The following is a 15,678-nucleotide window of genomic DNA, read 5'->3' on the forward strand; positions in this document are numbered from 1 at the left end:
CGGTTTCCCAAAATTTGGACTTGCAACTACAGTAGAAAAGTAATGGTTGTTTCTCGCTATGTCTTAAGCAAATATGGCTATTTTTTATAATTTAAATAAAATACTTGCGGTCTCTTAAAACTACTTAGCGGTCACCCAAACCAAACCTTAAAAAAAACCTGCTTGTAGAGACTCTTGACGCAGGGCCGGTTACCGAGATTGACAGAGTGAAGTTTCCGACTGTTGCCGGGGAATATTGAAACTGGCAAATTCAATCCACAACACTTTTCATTAGGCTGTCATTCATTACTACATGTGTGCTTCTCTCTGTTTTTGTTTCATTTTTTGCTATTTGTTTTTTGGGTTTTGTGGCCGTGCTAACTACTGATATATAGTAGGGTGTTGCAAATTTTACAACCTATGTTGGAAGTATGATTGTAAGGTGGGAAATCTTCCAAAACCACACCAAAAAAATTTTTATTTAAAAATATTGATATTTAGGGGTCCCACGCTTACCCCAAAAAGTTCATGTTTGGTCGCGAATAGCAACATTTTTAAATTGTTGGGAAATCTACATTATAAATGATAGATATGTCATGTTACATATCATTTTTATCAGAATTGAATGTAGAATGAGCTGCAATAAACAAAAATGAGATTTATAAGATTTTGAAAATTTTTAGGCAAGTGATTAAAAGTAGATTTTTTTCTTATTTTGCAGAATAGGTTAGAGGCGTATCTTTCTGAAATACCGTACTGAAATACCATACTGAAATACCGTAACTTCTGAATTTTAATCTTACCAACAAAGCAAAGATCAGACTAATCTCAAAATTTGAAGAAAATTAGCGAGCGATTAGCAAAACATAAAACTTTGCATTCAATTCATTTTTTTTAATATTAATTTATGCATATGAACCAGAGGGACCACACGTATGTCCTTCAGACGTATTGTCTGACCACTTCAACACTGGAAACCCTTTTTAGGGTTCTATTACAAGTCTTTTGTTGGACTGGGCCCCACGACTGGTAGACTGCTTGGCCCCATATTAAAAGGTCAAGTAACACATCATATTAACCAGAATTTTGGCCACAATCCATTTGGAAATAAGCAAACTTTTTAGCAGTAGAAAATTAGAAATGAAGTAAAAACTAACTATGGTAAAAGTTGTAAAAATTGTAGCTTACATTAAACAAACGAAATACACGACCCAATGCAAAGCGAGTCCTAAGAAAGGTGTTAAAAACAAATTTTATCAAGTGTCTCCAGTCTTCACAATATTAATGACTTGCTTCTGACGTCATAGTGAGAACATTATGCTCTAACTTTATTGTCTGTTGCTTTCATCTCAGCATCTGTCATATTATCGTCGCTCTCTTTGACCTTTCTGTTTTGAATGCATCTGGTCAAATTTCCTATCAACCTTTCAGTTGCCATTTGATTGTCTTTGAAAGACATCCAGTCGCCTGGTGAACCAACTGAAAGATAAGGAGAGCACTGACTGCTAATGTCAAAGAATGCAGACAGTGGACGATTGGTTGAAAGTAGTTTTTCTGTATTAACCGATGCTGTCGCAATGATTTTAACAGCTTCTGGAGTCGTCACTTTACTTTTCGAAAAGCAAATAAGTAACATAATTTGTGTGAAGAATATTCTTCTAAGGCTCAACTGTGCCATAGCTATTCACTTTCCTTTAGGACAGTGGTTCCCAACCTTTTTGTTGTCACGGACCCCTTTAGACAAATTATTAATTCTGCGGACTCCTACCTTAATTTTGCCTGAAACTCAATTAACATACTATTGACTATTGTAATAATTATGCTTCTCAACTACTGTACTGTGTCATATTGCATTGCGGCTATGACTCCCGCGGCAAATATCAGGTTAAACAGTTGATCAAATCAGAAAATGAATGAATTGTTCAAGAAATGTCAGCAGTACCGGTATTTGAATATTAAGGTGACCCAAAGTGGCATGCCGGAACTTTTTCAATGTAAGCAAATTTAATGAGAGAAATGAAACTAAAAAGATCGTTTTTCGTTTTTTTTCTCCAAAATTCATCAAGGTAATCACGGACCCCCAAATGCTTTCTCACGGACCCCAGGTTGGGAACCACTGCTTTAGGAATTGATAACTGTGATCTTTTAACTATAATGCTTGACTGCTGGTTGCTCATCTAACAAACTTTGAATAGCCGACTTTCAAAGTCATTGTTGTTGCGCTTTTATGATCTAAAATTGTGGCATGTGTAAATAATTTTTTTTTAAACATTTAAAACTGAATGTTATTTTTACATCAGTTTATAAAATTCTGATTGCAGCAATATGTTGCATACCCTATTTAATCCAAAAAATACGTATTTAACTAAAATATCCAGATTTCACTAGTCGCGAGCCCCCCCAAAATTTTGGGATGAGTGTGGGACCCCTAAACTTTAATATTTTTTTGAAAATTTTTTTCTACCTCATATTTTGGCCATTTCCCACCTCCCATTTATATTTCCAAAGTTAAAATCAAAATTTTTTTAAAAAATGCAACACCCTAATATATAGCCTACTACATAATTTTTCATTCAGGCACGTTTTAAACCTTTCAAGGTTTTGCCACCTTTTCCCGTTCGTTAACGTGCTGGTAGGTTTATATCGATTTTTGTAGTTAGTATATATCTTTTTCGTCCCAGACGCGTTAATGACGAAAAATAAAATGATTGATGATTGATTGATTGATTCAATAGGTGCCGCTGAATGGAGAGCAGTCCTGAAATGCGTTGCTCAAGCGCACACCCCGAGAGTCGAACCAGCGCTGCGTGATCTTGAGTCGGGCATGTAACCACTGAGCTGCAGGGCCGTGTAACTACTTCACCTTTGTTTTACCGGTCCCACGAATTACCCATAAGTACCCATAAGCCCCATAAGTCACGTCGAATTACCCATAAGTCACGTCGAATTACCCATAAGTCACGTCGAATTACCCATACGCCCCATAAGTCGCGTCGAATTACCCATACGCCCCATAAGTCACGTCGAATTACCCATAAGCCCCATAAGTCGCGTCGAATTACCCATAAGCCCCAAAAGTTGCGTCAAATTACCCATAAGCCCCGTAAGTCGCGTCGAATTACCCATAAGCCCCATAAGTCGCGTCGAATTACCCATAGGCATTAGGCACCATAAGTAGCATTGAATTACCTAGAAGTAACGTCGAATTACCCATAAGCCTGTATAGTGTAGAGTGTAGTCTATAGCCGTCTAGAAGCCTAGTAGTCGGCTGCATAGCCGAGTGGTGAGGAGCACTGGCTGGGCGTTCCAAAATATAGTTCGACACCGCTCAAGAGCAGGACACTTGAAGGCATGCCTAAAGGTGGACACGAAGATTGGCTTCGTTGCCTTCCCGTCCGCTTATGTGTAATCTGCGGTTTGCTGCAGCAGATGGAGTGTTTTGTCCGATAAAACACCTTAACATTGGACAATTTTCTCTATGAACCAGGTGACTGCAGCATAGCAATCGTTCTTGCACTCAGCCAGAGACTTAATTCTTGCTTTAAACTTGATAATTAAAGAAAAAAAAGAATAATGGCAAGGGTGGGAATCAAACCCATGTCACCAAATTCAATAGCCCTTTGGCTAAACCACTCCGCCACGCAAGCGCTCGTGAAATCTTTGCTTAATTTGGTTTATAATATATGGGTAATCTTTCGAGAACGCTCACAATATTATCAGTTTAGTTTGTTTTTATTTCTGACCATCACAACGAAAAAACAATATACGACAAACTTAGCACAGATCTGATTGCTTGAATCTTGAATCTAAAAGGTTGCTTGAATCTAAAAGGTAGAAGCGACAAAACGCGGATGTTATAACGTGCATGATACCAAAGCAGGACAATCAGTTTAACATGACACGGTCGCAAGTCGCAACCTGCAGATTACATATACGCTGACATGAGGCGTAAGTAATTCCACGTTGCTTATGGGTAATTCGACGCGACTTATGGGGCATTTGGGTAATTCGACGCGACTTATGGGGCTTATGGGTAATTCGACGCGACTTATGGGTAATTCGACGCGACTTATGGGGCTTATGGGTAATTCGACGCGACTTATGGGTAATTCGACGCGACTTATGGTGCTTATGGGTACTTATGGGGCTTATGGGTAATTCGTGGGACCCTTGTTTTACTGCTCACACACTTCTGGGACGATTCCTGTCTATGTAGACCCATGCATATTTATCTCTTTAACATCAAACAATTTCAACTCATAGACTACTGCAGTGAACATACAAAACTAATGATCAGAATTTGGAAAAATCCATGATCTTGCAATAATGCAACCTAATCTAAACTTTAACCTGACCAAAATTTCAGTGTTGCCACAAACGCAATGGTTCAAAACTTTCTCCGGGTTTAAAAATGTTGCCAGGAGCTCATTAAAATCTTATGTTTTAGTGTTTAAAATTAACCAAAAAAAATTATGCAAATTTAGGATTTAGATTAAATAAAATTCAGATCCGATCCAGATCCAGTAAAAAAAACACCAACATGTAGGCCCTGATCCGGTCCGGATTCAGTTCCTGAACAACTTTGGTACCTGATACAATAGCCAACCGGTACCTCTAAAATACCCATGTCCCATTGTAAGGCATTATCAGCGTTGCAAGATATTTTTAACTAAAAATAGTATTGATTTTATTCAAGTTGATTTGAAATACAGTAGTATTAAATTAACAATATCACAATCTACAATTGGTAATAATTTCTCGCAATTAGGACGCAAAACTCGGCAGCAGTGGCCGAGTGGTTAGCGCGTTGGGCTCGCAGTCGAGAGCCTGCATGTTCGACTCCAGCCACTCGCACTTGTTGTTGTTTCTCTGGGCAAGAAACTTTACGATAATTGCCTCTACCCAGTGATCGATTTCGAGTAATGGGTAGTACCAAATTTAAATCATAAGTAGAGTAGACAACCGGAAACAGACATTGCAGTCGGCTGCAACGTGGGTCAGGTGTACGTCGGAAGGCGTACACCGATGCATAGCGCTCAAGTCCGCTTTCCCGCAATGCAGGATAAAGATAATAAAACAAAACAAAAAACTAGTTCAGTTTAACAGGCCAAACTCGTGGATCTGTCAATCTTTGAAAATTGTCATGCATTGTCGAGAATTGTTAGGCAGTGTTGGTATTTTCAAGAATTGGCAGACATTTTGAAGGTTTGTGAGACCATAATCTTAACTCTCATCTTCAATCGTAACCCATAGCCTACGTTAATCTGGACTGTAAAACTAGTCCGATTAGAACTGGCAACTCTGACAATGCCCATAAAATCAGAAATGCTTGACAAATGCAAAGTCGGGAGACGGCACCAAAGTTGCCATCTGGTATATTTATATACCAAATTTCACAAATCTGGTATATTTTTTTTATGTTTGGTAGTTGAAATTTTCGTTTGGTATATTGGTATATATTTGGTATATTTTGTAGCATTTGGTAGGTGATTTTATGAGTTTGGTATATTTTATAATATTGTGTCAATTGACTAGTATTTTTTTCAATGTACAAATTTGGAGTGTGTTAACCAATAAAAACTTGTTTCTTCTTTAAAAAAGTTAAGTTGAAACACTAAAATAGATGTACCATTTGAGATTTAGCCCAATGACCATAAAAACCTAAAGGTTTTTTAAAGCATGAGTGTCATTGGAGTTGCTTAACTGTGAATGTTTTACAACGTATTGTTATTTCAAGGTGTTAAAGAATGTTAAAGCTTCTCAGTGAGCAACATTGCAAGTGTTGTTGACTTATGATTTTTACTGTGCTGTTGATGGAATGTAAATTTTGGTTTCAAAATGTTGAACAGTGTTGTTAATGTGTGACTAAAACTTTTTTTATGCTTACTAATACCCTTATTGTGTTATATTGTATGTAATTATTGAATCATAATTACTTAATTCTTTATTACCCTGACGTTGATACTTTGGCAAAGTGAAAAATTTGCTAAATTTTTGGAGCACGTCTATTAGGCGCAGACAGTGGCGTAGCCAAAGGGGGGTTACAACCCCCCCTTTGGCACACGTTAGGGTGCATCAGCTGCCCCATATTTTTGAAAAATACTAACATCGCATTTCTTCTATTGCCTAAACTGTTAGACTGGGTGAGAAAATCATTGTGTGAAAATGCTATAAAGTTTGGTGAACATTTAGGTATGCCACATGGCCCTAATGTTATTGAGCGGTAACTCTTGTGCAATTTAACCTCTTTTAACTCAAAAAGTCACGTTCTAGTTCACAACTCTGAATTTAACGCCACTATATTATGCGTGTATTAGGGTGGCTCTTAAAATTGAGTTTTTGAATTTTGCTTGGGACACCCTTTCAAATGGTAAGGTTGTCAGAAAAACTAACTCTTGCAATTTTTTTTTTAATTTGAAGTTGATTTAGGGGTGGCCCTCCCCCCCTAAAGTTCTGTGCCCTCCCTCGAGATACCAAATCTGCGTATCTCGAAAACCACTTGAGCTAGAGATACGGTTTTTGTGTTAAAAGATGCAGAAAACATGGTTTTCTATCTGCTTTCTGAACATTGAATGCATCTATCTTGAGTAGAAAAGCAGTTATTTAGAAAAAACGCATTTGACCAAATCTTGATTTTACAACCTTTTTTGTGACCACAAAACCGTCTACAAAATTTCGTTTTTTTTCTTAATTTTTGCACCTTAGAGCAGGGGTTCCCAACCATTTTACGATCTCGTATCACTTGGACGCTCTGTATTGCCAAGCGTACCACTTCTTGCAGAACAACTAATTTGATCGAATCATATTTTTATTCAGAAAAATAATATTGGCGTACTAAAATAAAACTAAAGCACCACAACTAAATTTAATGAGATTTTTGTTTACTGTCCACCAATTGGTCGATGCGTGGTGTAAATTTGCTAACAGCGCATCGAAAGCCATTTCCGGGTGCACCCAGTCGGTTTCCATTTTTTGACTTGATGTTCATCATGACTGAAAATTCCTGCTCACATTTCCACGTGGAAGGGACAATCAGTAGCTGTGGAACAACATGGGAAGCTAGCGTTGAATATGAGAGGCCATACTGAGCCAGAAATTTATTGGTTAACATTCCTTGTAACTGTTATTGAACAATTTATTTCAATCTAGTTTTAGCTTACAACTAGCATTATTCAACGCTATTTGTAGCATAAGTTATAAAACAGTAGATGATATCTATCAAGAGCAATCATTTGAAGTAATTAACGCCCACTGTCACACGGCGTTGTACAACTTTTCAAAGCAACTGTGCTCCTTGTTGACAATTGACATGACCTGTATTTTGAAGATCGTAATGTTACGAAACAACAGGAATAGTTACGTTACAATAAGAATATGCTTCGGGGGGGGGAAAAAATTGTAAACAAAACCAGATAAACAAAATATAAAGTTGAAATCCAGGTTTTTGTGAAAAAAACGGAAGCTAACCGCGTACCACCTGAAAAACCTTCGCGTACCACTAGTGGTACGCGTACCACAGGTTGGGAACCCCTGCCTTAGAGGGAACACTGGTAACTATATTCATTTCAAAATATAATTCTGGTCAGTACTGCAAGAAGTGATATTATCAACAATATTTTACATATTGCCTTGCCTATCGTGACAGGATGTCTGCGACCTACACCATCAGACAATTTCCCTGTCCTTGCAGGCAACCAACCACCTGAATTTCATTGCGAAGAAGCCATCCTGTCTCTTTCTCGCCGCACTACGAACCCCAACCACTTGCTCCACTCAAGTCTCTACGAGTCTGTGAGCGAGCAATCGAGCATCCTCGGCAACTGAAATCGACACCCATTTGTATGTGACGCACAACTCCTGATGAAAACCGCTGAAGACCAATCCATCAGCGCGGCTACCTGGGAGGACAACAAATGGAGCTCAGAGTGGAAGAAGAACTCCTCAAGACTCTAAAGTTTTATCTCCGACACCAGCCCCCATCCAACCGAAATGCATAATTTGCCAAGGAAGGCCTGGGTGCGGCTCAACCGCCTGCGTACTGGACTACTGGAGTCAGACTATTCCGCTCCAAAATGCACAAATGAGGGATGGCTCCATCCGCAATCTGTGAGTGTGGCAAAGAGGAACAAACCACAGACCACACCATCTGTAACTGCGCCAAATGGTATGCGTGGTCTGCTTGAACTGGATGACGAATCAATGCAATTGCTGCTCAACACCTGCTCAAGCATCTAAACCGCATCGCCAATGCCCAAGGGTGGTAAAAGACAGACCTCTTGACCCCTGGAGTAACAAAGAAGGTTTCAACGAAGAAGAATCAACAATATTGTTCTTGTTGGAATTTGGAAACAGTTTCCTGTGTTCAGTAACAACTTGCAAAAGAAACTGAAGTTGGTACTCATCTTCAGTTAAGAGTTTGTTAAAATCCTGGATTAGACTTAGAGCAACTCCTCTTTTTGCTCTGTCATCGACTGCTGAAAGTCCCTTCGCCATGTGTAAAGCTTGAATAAATGCACCATCTTCAGTCCAATGAGCAGGATCCTTTGAAAGTATAATTATTGCTTCATCTTCACCCAACAACTGAAGAAGCCATTTTGAATTAGAGGTGCAATACTGTTCTAGACCCTTATTGCTAAGAAACGCATTTACTTTGATGCTTGGTCTCCTTGGTGGACGTTCTCTTGTTTCATCTAACATGGTTGCCACCATTAGCTTTTCACTTTACACAGACAATCGAAAGTCAAACAAGGCTAGTCCAACCTTTTCTTCGGACAGATACCATAAATGCAGACCAAGCTTTTTGCATAAATCGCCTTTGCCATCCAACAAGTACGATGCATAGCACCTGAAGCTTGAAAGCAGATTCCACACTCAGGAGTTTCTCCAAGGAATATGACAAAAAACGGGCATTTTAGCTATGTATGAATGCATAAAAGTTTAGGAATACTTATTTCGTTTATTGCTTTACCAGTTTTACAGGTTAGTTTATGAACTTTGTTTATTGAATAGCTTGGGCCACAATACTTGTTTAACACTGTTTTGTGCTAGAATACCGAAAACAGGTTTTTCTAAACAACTGCTTTTCTACTCAAGATAGACGCAATCACTGTTCAGAAAGCAGATAGGAAACCATGCTTTCTGCACCTTTTGACACAAAACCGTATCTCTAGCTCAAGCAGTTTTTGAGATATGCAGATTTGGTATTTTGGAGGGCGCAAAACTTTAGGGGGGGAGGGCCACCTCTAAATCAATTTCAAATTCAAAAATTTTTTGCAGGAGTTATTTTTTCTGACAACCTCACCTTTTAAAAGGGTGTCCCACACAAAATTCAAATTTTTTTCATTTTTTGCCAAATAAGAGCCACCCTAGCGTGTATGGAACAATATTTTATACTAATTGACATTTAGAATATCATAATGATTGGGTTTCGTCCTGTATAGCAGGGTAGGATGCAAAATCATGCAATGCACAAACATTCACGGTCTTGTGTAGCTAAATTAGGCTCTTAATAAGTAAGATTAGTCCATATTTTAATATATAATTTAGATTAAACCTGTAAATAAGCTCAAATGAGCTACGACATCGAATCATCTAAGGCTAAGCCAAGGCAACATTGCAAATTCAAAGATCAGAAAAAAATGCATACAGATACAGTAAACACTCAAAACAGATTAAATAAGCAATGCAGTAAACACTGTCAGTGCACCAGCATTAATTGATGGAATGTCCAATCAGCCATACATCATCAATCTACTACTTTTCGTTTTCTGAGGTTAGGGGTTATCTTTCTATCATTCTCAACTACTTGTATGACACTTTGATAGTGCCCTTCACTTTTGGCTGCCTGACAAAAGTCAGAACTAAGCTTCACCCCTCTTTCCGCAGAGTCATTGATGACATTTATGGACATAGCATTGTACAACGACTGTTGGTAGGAGTCTAGATCTGACCATTGTTTGACACTTACACCAAGAAACATAGGATCTAGCTTAGTTCAAGAAGTCGAAAAATGAACCAAGAATCCTGTTTAACTAAATCAGACAGTTTAGTATCTTTGGAAACGTTTGTTGGGAATACAGGTTCCCCATGTCCTGTTCCAAATCGTCCAGTAGGTAATTTATCAGTATCCAGAGGTTTGTTTGCTAACATAACATCACAGATAGCTTTTTTCTCTAAGTCAGTAACATTAGAGCTGAACAACGACAGTGGTATCAGTTTATGAAAAATAAATTTGATGTGGACGTTTTTCCTGTTTATAAAACATTTAAAATTAGTTCGTATTTTCAACTAAAGTCCCAGACGCCTTCGTCTCTCTGCTCAAATGTCGTATATTGTTTTACATGTCCGTGTGATTCGGCATTGACGTACATCGGTATGTCCACCAGACATTTGACCATGAGAGTACGGGAGCATCTGAACTTTAGAGACTTAAAGAAAAGTGCCATCAAGGACCATATCATGGATTGTTCTTTTTGCACAGATCAAAAATTCTCTGCTGACTCATTTAAAATTTTACGCAAAGGCAAATCCCAATTTGACACAAAAATTCAGGAAGCGTTGTTAATCAAACGCTACAATCCAAATCTAAACAAACAATTATTTGCCAGTGGCGCCTCCATTCTCCTTAATATTTATTAGCCTAGTTGTATCACGTACTCTGTGGTGCAAATTCGTTTGTAACTTAATCATGCAGTTGCCTTTTCTTAATGTAATTTTTCGTCTGTCTGTATGTTTTCCACTCCAGTGCTTTCAATCGTGCGTGTTTCTCGATGCTTTTAGTTAGTTACGGTAGTCACTGTCAAGAAGTGAAATTTATTGTAGTTTATAATTATTTACAGATTCCTGATGAGGACTTAAGTTAAGTCGAAAACGTTTGATATGTTGAACTATTTGTAAATATGTAATATACTGTTGTAATGCTCAACCCTGTGTTATTGTTGTGTCTTGCCTGTCTTTGGTATAAAAAAGCAAACTCTCTCCCGAAACTATAAAATACCAATAATGCCGTGAAAATGCTTGGAGAGCAATTTGAGAAATACTCTTATTCACATTAGCATAGCGCGACAAAACATGAATGAATGTCAGGTCATTATAAGGAGCATCAAAGGCAGACGGACAAGATAACCACCATTTACAATAGACAAGTACAAGAAAATTTGTCATTTCTCTTAATTTTGGAATTTGCTGTTTTGTAGTTATGGTACCGGCAGGTAGGTTGGCAATCTGTTGTTCCAGTAAGCTTAGTTTAAGAATATATATGATCTTGGCCATCCAACGTGCCTTATGTAAAGCACCCGGCCTCATGAAATTGACTGGTTGATTTGGATCAAGGTAGCCCAGGCACAAATGAATAAATTCTTTATAGTCATCACGTTTAAACTTCTCCTGCGCTCTGCATAACCTGAGAACATCTTCTTTCAGCTGTAATACTAATACTTTCGCTTCTTCATCAAAATTAGATATGTCCAGTCTAGCTAGTTTTTCAGCCGAGCAATGTGGAATCATTCCCCAGTTTTTGCGTAGTCTTACAAACAACATCACATCAGGGGATTTTGATGTCTCTATTTTTAGCTCATTGAAAACATGAGTGATCACCACTTCACCTATGTGGTGCCTGCATCCAGACCATAAAAGGGGTCGATCCAACTGCTGCTGCAGGCTAATACATGCCGCCGATACATGTCCAGTGTTACTTGATGTGGTATCAAACACTAAATTTACAACGCACTTCGAACAGTCCCATTCTTCAATCAAATCAGCTGAAAGTTTTGCAACTATTTCACCCGTTTTACGGTCTGTACCAGGTTCATAACTAGGGATGCCCAGAATTTTCATTTCTTTTGTAGTGCCGGCTGCTATAACTACTCGCTCCTCTTTCTCATTTATATCAGTTAATTTGCATTGCAGCTTCGAATCCCAATGGAGGGATAGCAGTTTTGGTGCATTCCATTTTTCTTTCACAGAACTTGCTATTTCTTTTCCCACCTTTCGTCTGGTGCGATCCGCTGAAGAATATGATGTCACTACCTTCGATGTGTCACCTCCAACTTCTTCTATAAAAGCTTCTGTAAATGCAGCCTGCTGAGCTGGGGTCATTTTTATGCGTGTCGCAAGAGATACTAGCTTTTGGGACTGTAAAATATCATGAGGTATAAATGCCTGTGTACCTGTTACCTTTGTACGTTTGTGACTTCGGCTAGACTTTGCTTGATCTGACGAGGTACATGTATCTTCACTTTCGCTATCGTCTAAGACTGCTGTGCTGGTGTTTGCTCTCATATCAGAAAGTGATTTTTCATGACGTCGAGTCTCAGCCTCCTTGCGTTCCTGGCAGCGCTGAACCAAATAAGCTTGTTTCTTATCACACGACCCAAAAGTGGCTACTCTATCAGTTTGCATGGATTTTAGGAACTTTATATCATTTTCATTTTTCATCAGTTTTTCATCATCTGTAGGCCAGAGTCGAAAAGTCTTTGACAAACTCAAATTACTGGCTTCTAATTTCTTCATGACTAAAGGAGTGTGTCTTCTGTTAGTTGGAATGTCACGAAGTTTCTTATTGTCGTCTAAAAGTTTAATGATTTTGTTACAGGCATAAAGTTCGGTGACCATTGGAATGTTGGCTTTACAATAAATAGGAATGATTTTTGATAGAACAACTTTAGAAGCCTGAAATTTAGTTCGATTGGTTTTGGCTCCATCTTCAATGTGATACAGCATGCAACGTAATACTTGCATAGACGATGGCAGTTTGCTCCCTGTCATTTCTGCATCATTAACAGACAGTCCGTTACCTACACCAAAAATGTTTGAACATTGTCGAGTTTTTGGTGTTTGGGTGGGTGATTTCACACCTGTTCCACTTGTCTTCAACAGAGTTGTTGGTGAAATTGACTGATCCAAAGACATATATACTATATTTACTTCAATCACTGTTAGTTAAAAATTCACCTGATATCGCAAGAAAAGTAATTTTAAGCAACAGAAATGGCTGAAAAATGGAGGATTCACAAAGCGAAAATTAGATGCACTGGATATCCATCTGAAAACTAGGATGTTGAATACCAAACCTACGTGGTATCTACCATACCTGAACCTATCCTATTCTGCACTAATAACAACGAAAATCAGCGATATTACCTTATTACAGTTTATCTGAGCACTTAGCAATTTAATTGCACACATGTTGCTGGATCAGGGTTGCCAGATTTAAATTTGATGCTCTGCCAAACAGTGTCCAAAAATCTGCCAAAATCGTCTTTAATCTACCAAACCAATTATGCTTAGTTTACCCCTAAGATAAACTGAAATGAAACCCTCTAAAATAAACTAATATACTTTCCATTTTTAGATGTCATAGTTACTTTGTTAAAAGCAAATAATTACAACCGAAACATACCGTAATCACCATTTATTTCACAAACAACAAGATAGAACCACAATTTTGTCACAAATTCAATGGAATTCAACTAATTTTATGAGTTTTATAAATCTGCCAAACTTAATAATTCTGCCAACTTAAAATTTTGCTGCCAAACAGCTTAAAATTCTGCTAAATTTCTCAAGTTGTGCAATAAAATCTGCTAAGTGGCAACCCTGTAGGGCCTGTACTGGATCAACGTTTATGTTCTGTGTGGCATACCTAAACGTTGAAAGAATTAAATAATATTTTACCACACATTCTAATTCATATAGCCTAACAATTTAAACAATAGAAGAAATAAAAATTGCATGGTCGGGGCTCCTGATGCACCCTAGCACGCGTGTGACGCCACGATATTGAAAATGATGCTTTCAACCTCTATGTCTCTAAAACAAAGTTTGCCTAATTTTAAACGAAACTGCATTAAAAAGAGCAAGTTTTGCCAATACCAAACATTTAAATATCTCAGCCAGGAATTAGCAACAAGAAAACATAGAGACTTTGCTTTATTACCAAAAAATGCCGAAGAAAACATGATCTTATACTTTTGCTATGCCACCGGACAGCACCATTTTACAGGAATATTTATACCCACATTTTTGTTGAAAATGCTCTCAGAGTGCACCAAATTCAAAGTAATTTTTCAAAATTTTCAGGGGGAGGTCCATACCCCCTGTCGCTGGGTCGCCCGCCGGCTGTCAACACCCCCCCTTTCAAAATTCCTGGCTACGCCACTGGGCGCAGACAATTAGGTGCCTGCCAGATAGGTGCGCACACTGTGACGTCGGGACATTTAGGTGTGGCACGCGGTCATTTTGGTGCTATTCGGAATAAAGTCTATTTTGTTGGGTTCTTGATGGTTGCATGGTGGGTTTTATGCATTAGCCAAGTGGGCGTAGTCTCGTCTGCATCACAGGAACTAACGCTCCAGCAACGTTTCTTTTTTTTGTTTTCTGAAACTTGACTAAATATCATGCGAAATCGCTGTGGTGATCAATTCATGTTTGGGTCATATATATTAAAATTAGCCCAAACTAAAACGTTCTTTGCCCAAGTTAAAAATTAAACATTGTTCAGCTAGTTGAGGTGTGCAAAACGTAATTTTTTTGTAAACTTTTGTTTTTCAGATCTTTTTGGTATAAACTTGGTATAATTTTTTAAGTTTGGTATATATTTGGTATATATATTTTTTTTTACTATTTGGTATATATTGCTCTGCAGAATCTGGCAACCCTGGACGGCACTTGGAATAACAGTTAGTTGGTTTTGAATGTTTATTCTCGTTATTCCTGGTAGTTTCCCATTAGTTTTTGTATACAATGGGAATCTTATATCTACTGTTCGTAGAAACAAAGTTAGGGAAATGAACAATTTAGAGAATTTAAAAACAAACGTTTTATTTATTTTTTCGGAGCTGGTATACAAGTCCCTCCCCCCCCCTTGGTAACTCATGACAAAGACAGGACTCGACCAAACATATAGGGTGAAACTAATTTACCTTTGCTTTACTGTTCACACACTTCAATCCACATGTTTTGGTCAATTCTTTTTTGTCATGAGTTACCAAGGGGGGGAGGGGGGAATTGTATACTAGCTCCATTTTTTCTCTTGTAAGCTTATTTTAAATGGCAAAATTGTCATTTCCGTAGGGTGGCAATTGACTAATAGACTGCATGGTCGTCTCGTCTCCCTGTTGGTATGGGAACTTGTGTAACTTTTGCATTGTGTATATTATATTGCTTGCATATTTCAAACATGTAGGCTACCTAACCCTATGTATTGTTCCTGTTACTGACAAATAAAACATTGATTGATTGAATTTCATGGCTTGGATTTTTACTTACTACCGTACATTGATTGAATATAGTGTATCCTAGTTTATACCGAAATCTGTAAAAATGCATTTGATTTTGTTAATCTTTTTAATAATAATCATGCTTTTATTTGCGCCCATTGCGATAACATACAGTACACTTCGATCATAGATGCGATACAATAGACGACAGGAAGCAGCGAAGTGACATACACTCTTCCAGTCAGCTGCTCCCCTTAGTTTTGCTTGCCATTAAGAAATGTACCTCTCTGCTACAGTAGAACAAAAAGTAGCACCGTTACTGTTACTAAAATGTAATGCCGCTACAACTACCAAAAAAGTAGGCTAGCATGCTACTGCCAACCTTTGCAAACACCTAGGATTGTTTTTTATAAACCAAATGTTGCGATAATGTAGTCTAATAATTTTAGAAGGTTAGGAAGTATATTTTTTATTCTTTAAA

This window comes from Aplidium turbinatum, chromosome 13, assembly GCF_918807975.1.
Source record: "Aplidium turbinatum chromosome 13, kaAplTurb1.1, whole genome shotgun sequence".
NCBI classification, from domain to species: Eukaryota; Metazoa; Chordata; class Ascidiacea; order Aplousobranchia; family Polyclinidae; genus Aplidium; species Aplidium turbinatum.